Here is an 11,468-nt window from a genome sequence, read left to right as displayed (position 1 = left end):
ACCACCATCTGTTGTTGCTACAAAGCATCAGTTCACTTCATGCTGTAGCACTGTCCTGTCCATCATGTGTGCCATTAAAGGTATAATGTTAAAGATATGGTCAGAATTGTAATTAAGAACATACAAATGACATTATTAATAGAAGGCTATGTGACGGAGTAATGTTTTGAGGTTTTGTCGAACGTATTGTGTTGCAGAGATATCTGAAGAAAGCTCACCAGCCAGCCTCGGCCCATTCTGTCTTGTAGTACCACTTAAACCATGGAAGTGCTATGAGATACTGTAGTGTCCAGTCTGCCTTCAGTTCCAAGAAGTAGAGCTGCTCAAGGGTTTGTCCCTTTGAAGGTTGTTGCTTTTTCTACATTTTCATCATTTGATTATTGGATTAAATCCAAAGTGGCTGAAACGAAAAAATAAACTCATACTGGGGGTGGCTGCAGGGGATAGCCGACCTGAACCCTAGCACCGGGGGGTCTGATCCTGACCGCCCTGACTGACTCCCCACTGTGTCTGCAGAAATCTGTTGCTACGTAGGTGTTTGCTACATTTCTAGTTGCTACAGCCAGGGGCGCCGTAAGGGGGTGAAAAGTTAGGATGATTCTAAGGGCCCGTGACTGACAGGGGCCCCAAAACATTTTAGAACATTAAGAAAAAATGTTTAAGTAACCTAATGGGCGGTGGTGGCGAAGTCGATAGGGACTTGGCTTGGCAACTGGAAGGTCACCAGTTCAAGTGCTACGAGGTGTCCCTGAGCAAGGCACCGTTCCCGACACTGCTCCCCGGGCGCTGTTCAAAATGGCAGCCCACTGCTCCTAACACTAGGATGGGTCAAATGCAGAGAAACAATTTCCCCACGGGGATTAATAAAAAGTATATATCATATTTCATCAATCATCAATAATTAACATTAATATATCGTCCTATTGATGATGTACTCACTAAACTTATGATTCATTTAACTTATTTTCTTCCAAAAGTTAATTATCCAAAGCATCTAACACCCCCATCGATTTACATGTAATGGTTTGGTCCTGCCTCCAAACGCTGTGCGGGGCCGTTTCTAGCAGAAAGTGAGAGCATGTGACCTTGTGAGGAGGGATGCTAGTACTTACGTGTGTACGATGTCTCAACGACTAACAAAGTCAGGCTTTCAAGAAAGAAAAGAAAGGAGAGAAAGACAAGAGAGAGGGACTAAAGGGCGACAGTATGTCACCCAGTTTTTCAAAAGAAAAGGTGGGTGTGGTCCATGAGTGGTGGAAATTAGTCTGTTAGCTAAGCGTAGTCCATTGTAAATAATAATTGTAATGTTTTGCTGACATTAAAGGTGGGGTAGGTACAACCTGATCTCACCAGAATGCGTGACTCCACCACGACTCCTTAACACCACAATGCGTGGTGGAGTCACGAACTTTGTTACATTTGCGTGTCGGCACCACGCAAACAACCCCAATGTAAAGTGAATGAGGCTCCTTTGTCGTGGTGCACACACGCATTTCTACAACGTCCCGCAGTGAGCTTTTATTCTATACAACGTTTTTAAAATCTACTATATAGCTTGTAGTAACTCACGGGAGGCTTCTTTTATTTTATTTGTATTCATAATAATTTTTATTTTTCGTCAGAATGTAAAAATTACATTAGTTACGAATTTGTGTTCTCAAAAAACAGTGCATTGTGTGTAATGCAACTGTGATTTTTATTAAATTAGTTAGTTTTTAAGGAAGGCCAGAGCTTCAGCTGTGTCAAATAGATTGTTCCCTTCAGTTAACGTTATTTAAAAGATAATGATCATGTCCTCTGTATTGTATTACGAGCGTCCATTCCCATTGGATAACGGAGAATTGTACACCCGGAAGTAAGTAGCCTATTCTCCTTACTGTCGATTGATTTTACAGTGATATCTGCACTACTCATCGACTAAAAAACACCAAATTGTCCTTGTTAATTACACAACATTGATTGGTTTGAATTGTGTGCAATGCTTTTGTATTTTTCCCCTTCGATTCGGAGAAACAAAGATTTTTTCGGCGTTTTAGGATAGCCGAAGACACTACACTACCCAGAATCCTCAGCTATCGTTTGGAACTACACCATGTGCTTAGCTTGACAAACCCCGTGATCAGTCCTCAACCTCTGTGATTGGATGCGCGACGTTTACACACAGAGCGTCCAAAAGGACTTTGAAATGGAATGAAACCCATCGACGGCACACTATTCAAAACAGGAATCGAACGTGTCCTACCCCCCTCCCCCCCTTAGGTCACAGGCTCCTCCAACAGTGCTACGCAATAAAACAGATACACAGAAAAAATAGTGAAATAGTGCAATAAGAGTCTATATACAAGTGATTGGAATATGATATATTAGATAAATAATTTCTAAGTAGCAGCCAGATGAATGTTATTTCTAAATTCAGGTGTTTAATAGTCTTCTGGCCTGTGGGATGAAGCTGTCTCTGTGTCTGGTGGTTTTAGTCCGAATGCTGTGGTACCGCCTGCCAGACTGCAGCAGACAGAACCGTTTGTGGCTGGGGTGATGGTGGTCTTTTATAATCCTGAGGGCTTTCTTTAAGGTTAACCTGGTATTTTTACTCCACTACATTTATTTTAGTTACTTTACAGATTTGGATTAATGATGTGAAATATAAACAAGCCTTAAATCAGACTTTAGTTACACCTGAATGAAATTCAGTGAAGGTGATTGTCAAGTGCCAACAATCAGGCGAGATATTTGATAGTTGGTGCTTGAGAAGACTAAATATTTATCTGCAGATCCGTTTAAAGCATATTCATTACTCGTTATTCTCTAATAGTTCATTAAAGACTGTATATAATTGCTATTTTGCACATCCCTTTCAAGATTTCCTAAGGTTTATTGACATATCATATACACAATAGCGTAGTTATGCAATGAATGACAAACTTAGGTCACAGGTTCATCAACAGTGCATTACAAGACATCTATCAATGTGTGTACCTCCACCATTACACTGTCGTATTCTGCACATTTCTTTAAATAAAGCCTTATTAGTTAGCACATCCTCCTATCAGGCACTAAACTGTTTTACTCTAGGTATCATTTGAGTATCTTCTTGATATTTTCTATTCTATATTTATATAATTGACCTTCTACTTTCCCACTATTTTGTATGTACTCTTAATATTTGAATGTTTTCATAAAATATAACACATTCAAAGTGCGTTACAAAAATGAAAGACATTAAGAAAAAGGCATTTTAAACAGTCATTAAAAAGCAACACAATCTTCCTGCATTGCAATTACTCTAAACGTGTAATAACGTGCTTGAACCAGTAGGTGGTTTGGGTTAAAAGCATAGGTTAAAAGGCTGTCAAGTTTACAGTGTTAACAAAATAAAATATACTGCTGTTTCTGGTTTAGTTTACGACGAATATTATTTTGTTATTGTTTTGATATTTGTAACACAAAAGCAATGGAAAAAATCCATAGCAACCAAAAAAAGATGGTCTTAACATGACCCAGTCGTCTAGTAGTTAATAAAAAACAATAATATCAAAACAAAATATTACTACTAACTTTATTGTGAAATTAAAACAGAACGGTAAAAGAATAGTTTCCGGTCTATGCTGATGCCCGATCTCTGTAGATAAATAAAGAACTAAGACAGATGTGTAATATTTAATGCAGCCAAACCATTTATTACAATGCATTCATGTGATGACTATCAAAGAGTAAAGCAAGCACTGCTGAATAAAGTATGATTTTCTCTTTTACGAAACGTTTTTTTTCATATGGAATGCAGTTGGAGGTCAACCAATCAAAGAGCTTGAGGGCTGATCACGGGGTTCATGGTGTAGTCCCAAACGATAGCTGAGGATTCTGGGTAGTGTAGTGTCTTCTGCCGTCCAAAAACTCCGAAAAAATATTTGTTTCTCCGAATCGAAGGGGGAAAATACAAAAGCATTGCACACAATTCAAACCAATCAATGTTGTGTAATTAACAAGGACAATTTGGTGTTTTTTAGTCGATGAGTAGTGCAGATATCACTGTAAAATCAATCGACAGTAAGGAGAATAGGCTACTTACTTCCGGGTGTAAAATTCTCCGTTATCCAATGGGAATGGACGCTCGTAATACAAGACATGATAATTATCTTTTAAATAACGTTAACTAAAGGGAACAATCTATTTGACACAGCTGAAGCTCTGGCCTTCCTTAAAAACAAACTAATTTAATAAAATTAACAGTTGCATTACACACAATGCACTGTTTTTTGAGAACACAAATTCGTAACTAATTTTTACATTCTGACGAAAAATAAAAATAATTATGAATACAAATAAAATAAAAGAAGCCTCCCGTGAGTTACTACACGCTATAAAGTAGATTTAAAAAACGTTGTATAGAATAAAAGCTCACTGCGGGACGTTGTAGAAATGCGTGTGTGCACCACGACAAAGGAGCCTCATTCACTTTACATTGGGGTTGTTTGCGTGGTGCCGACACGCAAATGTAACAAAGTTCGTGACTCCACCACGCATTGTGGTGTTAAGGAGTCGTGGTGGAGTCACGCATTCTGGTGAGATCAGGTTGGGTAGGTAAGTTTGAGAAATCAGCTCGAGATACACTTTTTTTATATTGCATGGAATGCTCTTGCAATGAATATCTTAAATGCTTTGACAAAAAATCCATTAAAAAATGTCATCTGTGGAAGCCGTGGCGCTGTAAAAAGCACGACCAAAAAGAGCCAGCCCGGCTAAAATAACTGGATGGCCTACCTGCCTGTCAGCCTTCCATCTGTGCACAAACTTATCTCGTGCCCTCATTGGTCATGTGCGCATTCGTGTGTGTTGGAGGAGGGGCTCTGTAAGGAAGTGGCAGATTGTTTCCGGTTGTGTATTTTCAAATTCTAGCGCACTCAAGCTGGTTTCTCCAAAATTACCTACCCCACCTTTAACTACTGTTAATATCTTCACAGAAAATTCAGAGGTTTTTCATTTCACTCTTTTAGCTGACATTTAATAAATGCAGGCACATTTTTAGCAGCTATTCATACTAAATCAGTTGTCCCTCCCCTGGTGCCAGGACCAACAGATCCATCTTTAGGCTCCGTAGCCCTGTCCCCCCATAAGGCTTTGCAGTCTTGCCATGCTGGCCATTGAAAGCTAGTTGGCTAGAAAGCTGGACTTCAAGGACTTGATCAGTGACTTTGCCTGTAAGAAGGCTAGGCGCTGGGCTCTTGGTGAGTAAGGCTGAGCAAGGGCTCGTAATAACTATTAAAGGGCAAGGCTATGGTAACGATATTGGATCACTACACACAAGATGCATGATGAGAAAAAGACTGAGAACAGGTAATAGGCTCTGATTTAGCGCCACCATCAGGCCTTTTCACTTCCATTTCTGTTTTTGTTTTCCGTTTACACTTTAATACCCGCTTATTTTGTAGTTGGTATGTATATTTAATTAAAAAATCTGCTGCTTATGTTGTTTTTTTTGTTATAGCATTTTATAAATGATAATATTGGTGTTAATGTTCACTTTATTTTAATTTAAGAGGTCATGTATATTTAAGTTATATTTATTTAAAAAGGCATGTACACCATAAAAGATTACTATTGAGGTCTATTGTCAGGAATGTTAGTGTTATATAAAATAGTGAATTCTACTTCAGTAGAATGTTGCACGTCTGCACAGTGTTATATGTTCACCGCTCAGTGTCAGTAAATATTGTGCAGTTAGTATTGGACTACAAGATAGATGCAAGCCTGTACAGGTAGTTATTTAAAGCATAAATGAGTCGGTTGAGTTCTGGAGGTGTGGTTACAGCATTGTGCTTGGTTGGCGTGGCCTGAGCCTGGTGGAGGGGCCCAATGTGATATATTTTCATGGGGCCCAAAATCCCTGGCGGCGCCCCTGGCTACAGCCGCTAACTGAAGGTCTGTCTCCCAGAGCTGCCACATGCTCTCCTCCCTTCAGCTGGTAATATAGCATAGTTATTTTTGACCGATTTGTAATACTTGACTAGTCCAGTGCACCCTTAGGATGTGCTTTTGCTACTGGTTCTTGGGTCTCAAAAGGAGCACATTTCTGCATCATCACCTATTATGCAAAATCCACTTTTTCATGTATTTTATATATGAACATGTGCCCCCTCCTTGTAAAGAGATTCTGGAAAGTTTCAGGAAAAAATATTCGCTCACTTTTTGTCCTGATCCATTTATTTAAAAACCTGTCTGAAAATGAGCTGATCAGATTTTGGCCACTTTATGATGTCATAACGTTTTTTTTGGCTTGTGTAACCATTAGCCAATCACCAACCAAGGTAACACCCCCGCCCATCTTATCACCTGAATCTCCTCCTAGCCCTCCTGTTGTCCTGGGGTCATTTTTGACCCCAAAAGGCTGTCAGAATTAAGTTTTTAATTCATCAAATGGTCTGAAAAGAATAGGGGTTGTTCAATACTATGCCAGGGTGTCCGTGGGGTCTTAAAAAGTATTAAAAGTTGATAAATAAATTTAGCAAAAATTAAGGCTATTAAAAAGTATTAAAAAAGTATTAAACGGCATTTTCCAAGGTATTAAGAAAGTCCACAGCAACGACAACATGAAACACCCTTTAATTTATTGAAACAACATTTCGGGAAACCCCTCAGGTGGCCCCATGCATAGCGTGCCATAAAATGCTACTTCTTATTTTAAGTTTCGTTGCCTTGCTCCGCTCTGTGGGGGGGGGGGGGGTTATCTGCTGGTGGCCTACCTGAGAGATATACAGCAGGAGAACACGCCGTCCACCGCGGAGAATAAACAGAAGGGCAACCATGCTCCGGGGTCTTCTTTGCTGATTTTGGTGTATTTTGTGGCGGCAGCAGCGCCACTTACAGGTCTGGCATATGTACTACAGCGTTTCCAGCGTTTCCAGCATTTCCAGCGGTCTAGTGTGAACGGACACGTTAATGAATCGAATGCGTGTGAACGGAAGACTTTTTTGCGTTTGCGTAGGCGTTTTACTGTATCCGTCCTCGTGGGGCCGGGGTCTAAGCCAAACTATATCCGGTCACAGAGATCTAATATTTTAAAGTAAGGTCAACACATATCGACCCTAAATATAGTCTATATTAAGAACGAGAAAAGTCTTAACATATATATCGTTTTTTGTAAACATATGACAAATGTGTGAGGGTGATGACGTCAGAGCATCGTCCTATGTGCCGGGCTTAGCCCCGGACAGCCCCAGCCCAATTTAACCCCTGGGTATTTGTGAGGGTGCTCCTATATGGCATTACCCCGCTGAAGCTCACCAAAGTTTAATATATTTCATAGTTCAAAGTTTTGTCAATTGTTTTGTTTATTGGTCAAATACTGGTTTCTAATGGTTTCTGAGGAGTTTTACTGGAATGAAAGAGCACAGAGTACAGAAGCAACAAAGCAGCATACTGCATTAAACCTGACCTTCACAGAGAGGTTGCAGTTCATGTGGAGAGGAGGCTTCAGTAGTCTGTCTGCACTCTGTTTAGTTGTGCTATCTTACAATCAATATAGTAAATGTGAGGTAAAGTGTGTCGCCAAAGTAACCGGTTAGAACTCGAAGTTGCGATGAGGTCTTAAAATGTATGGAAAGGGTCTTAAAAAAGGTCTTAAAAGGTATTACATTTGACTTCAGGATTCCTGCAACGATTACATTACATTTGAAGTAATTTCATTGAATTATGGGTGTTTTATTGTATTTTATAACACCTTAAGCCCTCTGGGGTCAACAATGACCCCGCAGGACAAAGTGGAGCAATGGGGCACATCTTTTCAGCATAATGCTGCAACAAACCCCTGCCTGCTCCTCGGGGTACACACGCACACACACACACACACACACACACACACACACACACACACACACACACACACACACACACACACACACACACACTTTTGATGTATAGGATCAAGCAATGTTTAGATCAACAAAAATCATAAACAAAAAAGATAAACGAAAAACAAACAGGCCTTTTCTCACAGTTGCTGGGGCATTTCACATTTTAGTCCCTCCCACCTTACGGCACACACGCGCACACACACACACACACACACACACACACACACACACACACACACACACACACACACACACACACACACACACACACACACACACACACACACACACACACCTTTGATGTATAGGATCAATCAATTGTTAGATCAACAAAAATCATAAACAAAAAAGATAAACGATAAACGAAAGATAAACGAAACATAAAAGATAAACGAAAAACAAACAGGCCTTTTCTCACGGTTGCTAATATGAAGAGGTAGAATCAGAAATGGAAGAAGTGTCAGAAGTGGAGGACCGCACTTATTTTGAGGAAGTGGAAGAATCCACTGATGAGGAAGAATCTGAGGAATAGGACCCAGCTGAGATGGAAGAATATTTCCAATCTAAGAATGAAATAATGATCTGGTCTTCCATCCCTCCCTGTGACGGATGTCGCATGGTAACAGCAGAGAAAGCAGAGAGAGAGACAAGCCGCCAGGGTCCAACCCTATATGCAAGGTCTCGTATCGAGGACATAAAGTCCGCTTTTTATCTGTTTCTGCCCAAGGCCATCGAAGAGTCAGTGCTGAACATGACTAACAAGGAGGGGCAGCATGTTTATGGGAAAAAATAGAGAAAGATGGATCAAATGGACCTGCAGGCATACGTGGGTTTGTTGGTTCTAGCTGGAGTGTACCGATCCAGCAAAGAGGCTACAGCAAGTCTATGGAATGCAGAGTCTGTAGGGCAATTTTCCGTGCTACCATGACACTTAAAATGTTTCATAAAATCTCCAGAGTCATAAGATTTGATGACACAACACAAGAAAAGATCGCCGGGCACGAGACAAACTTGCTCCAATTCGAGACGTTTGGGACACGTGGGTGTCTCTCCTGCCAATGATGTACAATCCAGGCACTAATGTGACTGTCGATGAGCGCCTGGTCCCATTCAGAGGTCGCTGTCCATTCAAACAGTATATCCCAAGCAAACCAGGGAAATATGGGATACAAATATGGGCAGCATGCGATGCCAGGTCAAGCTACGCATGGAATATGCAGATATACAAAATCAGGGCATGCGAGTTGTCCTTGACAGGACAGAAGGCCTCCAGGGAAAAACGATAACCTGTGACAACTTCTTTACTTCACATGCCCTTGGCCTGGCGCTGCTGAAAAGAAAGCTGTGCATGGTGGGAACAGTAAGGAGAAATAAACCTGAGCTTCCCCCTGCACTGGTGTCAAAAGCGGACAGGGCTCGTTTCTCATCAAAATTTGATTTCACCGAGACCCATGCTCTCTCTGGTGTCCTATCTCCCCAAAAAACAGAGAAATGTTCTTCTGATGAGCACTCTGCATCGGGATGCAGCTGTGAGCGACAGGGATGACAAAATGCCCCAAATCATCGAAGATTACAATCACAACAAAGGGGGTGTCGATAACCTTGACAAGGTATTTCACATTTATTATTCATAATGTTAATAATATTATTTATGGAAAGGATAATGCATTGAATTTGTGTGTAGGAAATAAACATACATTTCTGAATATGTTTTGGTTTGTTTATTTTGTTTCAAGGTTACCAGTGTGTACACGTGCAAAAGAATGACAGCCCGTTGGCCCCTAGTTGTCTTCTTCAACATTCTCGACGTGTCTGTATACAATTCCTTTGTCCTGTGGTCTGAGATCAACTCAGCCTGGAATCAGGGGAAGTGCAACAAGAGGAGGCTGTTCATGGTGGAGCTTGGACGACAACTTGTGATACCTCACATCCAGCGACGCAAGGTCAGCATTAAGCTTCATTGCTGTTGCTCTTCCTTCTGGAGTGTCCTCACAATTTGAACTTTTTGTATTTGCACTGTGATTTATTATAATAAAGTTTGACTTGACTTGACAGGTTATTCCCCGCACGCCAGCCGCTGCCAGTTTGGTTATGGAGGTCCAGCAGTTCTGCTCCAGCTCTACCTCTGCAGCAGCTATCCGTCACCCAGCTCCCACTCGCCCAGCTCCCACTCGCCAAGCTCCCCCTCCTGACCCATCACCCAAAAGGAGCAGGTGCAAATTCTGCCCTCGCCAGATAGATGTCAAAACCAAGAAAATGTGCCAAAGATGCAATGCATACATCTGCAAATATCACACCATTGTTACCTGCCCTGCATGCAACTAAGGGCACATTAAATGTGTAACACAGAAATGCGTGAGGTTTCCACTTTAAATTCTTGAAATAACAGTCAAGCAAGACGGGGTCAAAAATGACCCCAGAGGGCACAAGGTGTGATTATGTGTTGTCATTAAAAAAATATAAATTATTCAAAAAGGGCATCCTTACTAAACTTTGACATATACCAGTACCAGATAAGACAAATAGTCACAATACAATATGGTCAAATTAATTCATTGTTTCAATTTTTTTTTTTATCAGAAAATGGTATAATTTCATATAAATAAGGGTCTATCGGCCCTAAATTCCAACACTGAGGGAAAAATGTGTGGTAATGGGTTGTACTGAAGTAGAACTAAAGGTGTAACACAAAATTGATTCACATTTTATACATTATGCGTTAAATATCAGACAAGCCAGATGGGGTCATTTTTGACCCCAGAGGGTACAAGGTGCATAGTAATCGGGAGGACATTATGAGGGCTAGAGCACCATTGTGTTCTTTTTAACCAAATATCTCTCAGAGGGGCGTGGGGAGTGGCTCCTTATTTTCATCTAAAGTAACAGACAGAGAATCAGCACTTTTGAAACAGGGCTGAAACAGAGGGGTTTATGGGATGCTACAATGCAGGATCTGTTTGGTATTTTGAGCCAAACACTTCAGAGACATGTTTTTTATATATCTGAGAACTATAATATATTGATGAAAAAGAGTATAATAGGAGACCTTTATAGATGGGGGCCAGGCATCACAAATTGCACCTTCACCAACCTTTTTGTGCGATCAATGTAGACGGAAGGAAGGACGGACAGAAGGGAGGACAGACAGAAAGACGGACGGACTTACGGACAGTCCGTCTCTGGACTCCTCCCAGGTCAGACCTCACAGGCTGTATTCTAATTGCAGGACTCTTCTGTAGCCGAGCACATTTTGTATTGACCTACTGAAGGATTTATCTCAAAGTGGATCTTTCCCGTCATTAGCCTCTAGCAAAGCCTTCCTATCAGCAGCAGTAGAGAGTGAATTCTTGATCCTCCAAAGTAATGGACCTCCACAGCCATGGAATTGCAGTATGCAATAAAAGGTATGCTGGCCCATTAGTCTTCTATGCAACAGCCTGGCTAATGAACTAAGGCTAGCAGAAACGTAAAAAAGAAAGAAAGACACCAACGAGGAAAACTCCCTGAGTCAATACCATAGAGAGAGAGGGAGGGAGAGCATTAATACCAGTGTCTGTGTGAACTGCAAACAACAGCCAAATTGTTTTAGATTGACAACCATGTAGGTGAGAGATGCTTTAT

The 11,468-nt window shown here is 40.9% G+C and overlaps 1 pseudogene; it reads left to right on the top strand.

Annotated features, from left to right (window-relative positions):
• The first annotated feature begins 8,463 nt into the window (after positions 1–8,463).
• LOC117448899 (piggyBac transposable element-derived protein 4-like) lies at positions 8,464–11,183 on the top strand (annotated as a pseudogene).
• Positions 11,184–11,468: the final 285 nt, after the last annotated feature.

The sequence above is a fragment of the Pseudochaenichthys georgianus genome, chromosome 7 (genome assembly GCF_902827115.2).
Source record: "Pseudochaenichthys georgianus chromosome 7, fPseGeo1.2, whole genome shotgun sequence".
NCBI lineage: Eukaryota > Metazoa > Chordata > Actinopteri > Perciformes > Channichthyidae > Pseudochaenichthys > Pseudochaenichthys georgianus.
This window is presented reverse-complemented; position numbering and strand designations above follow the sequence as displayed.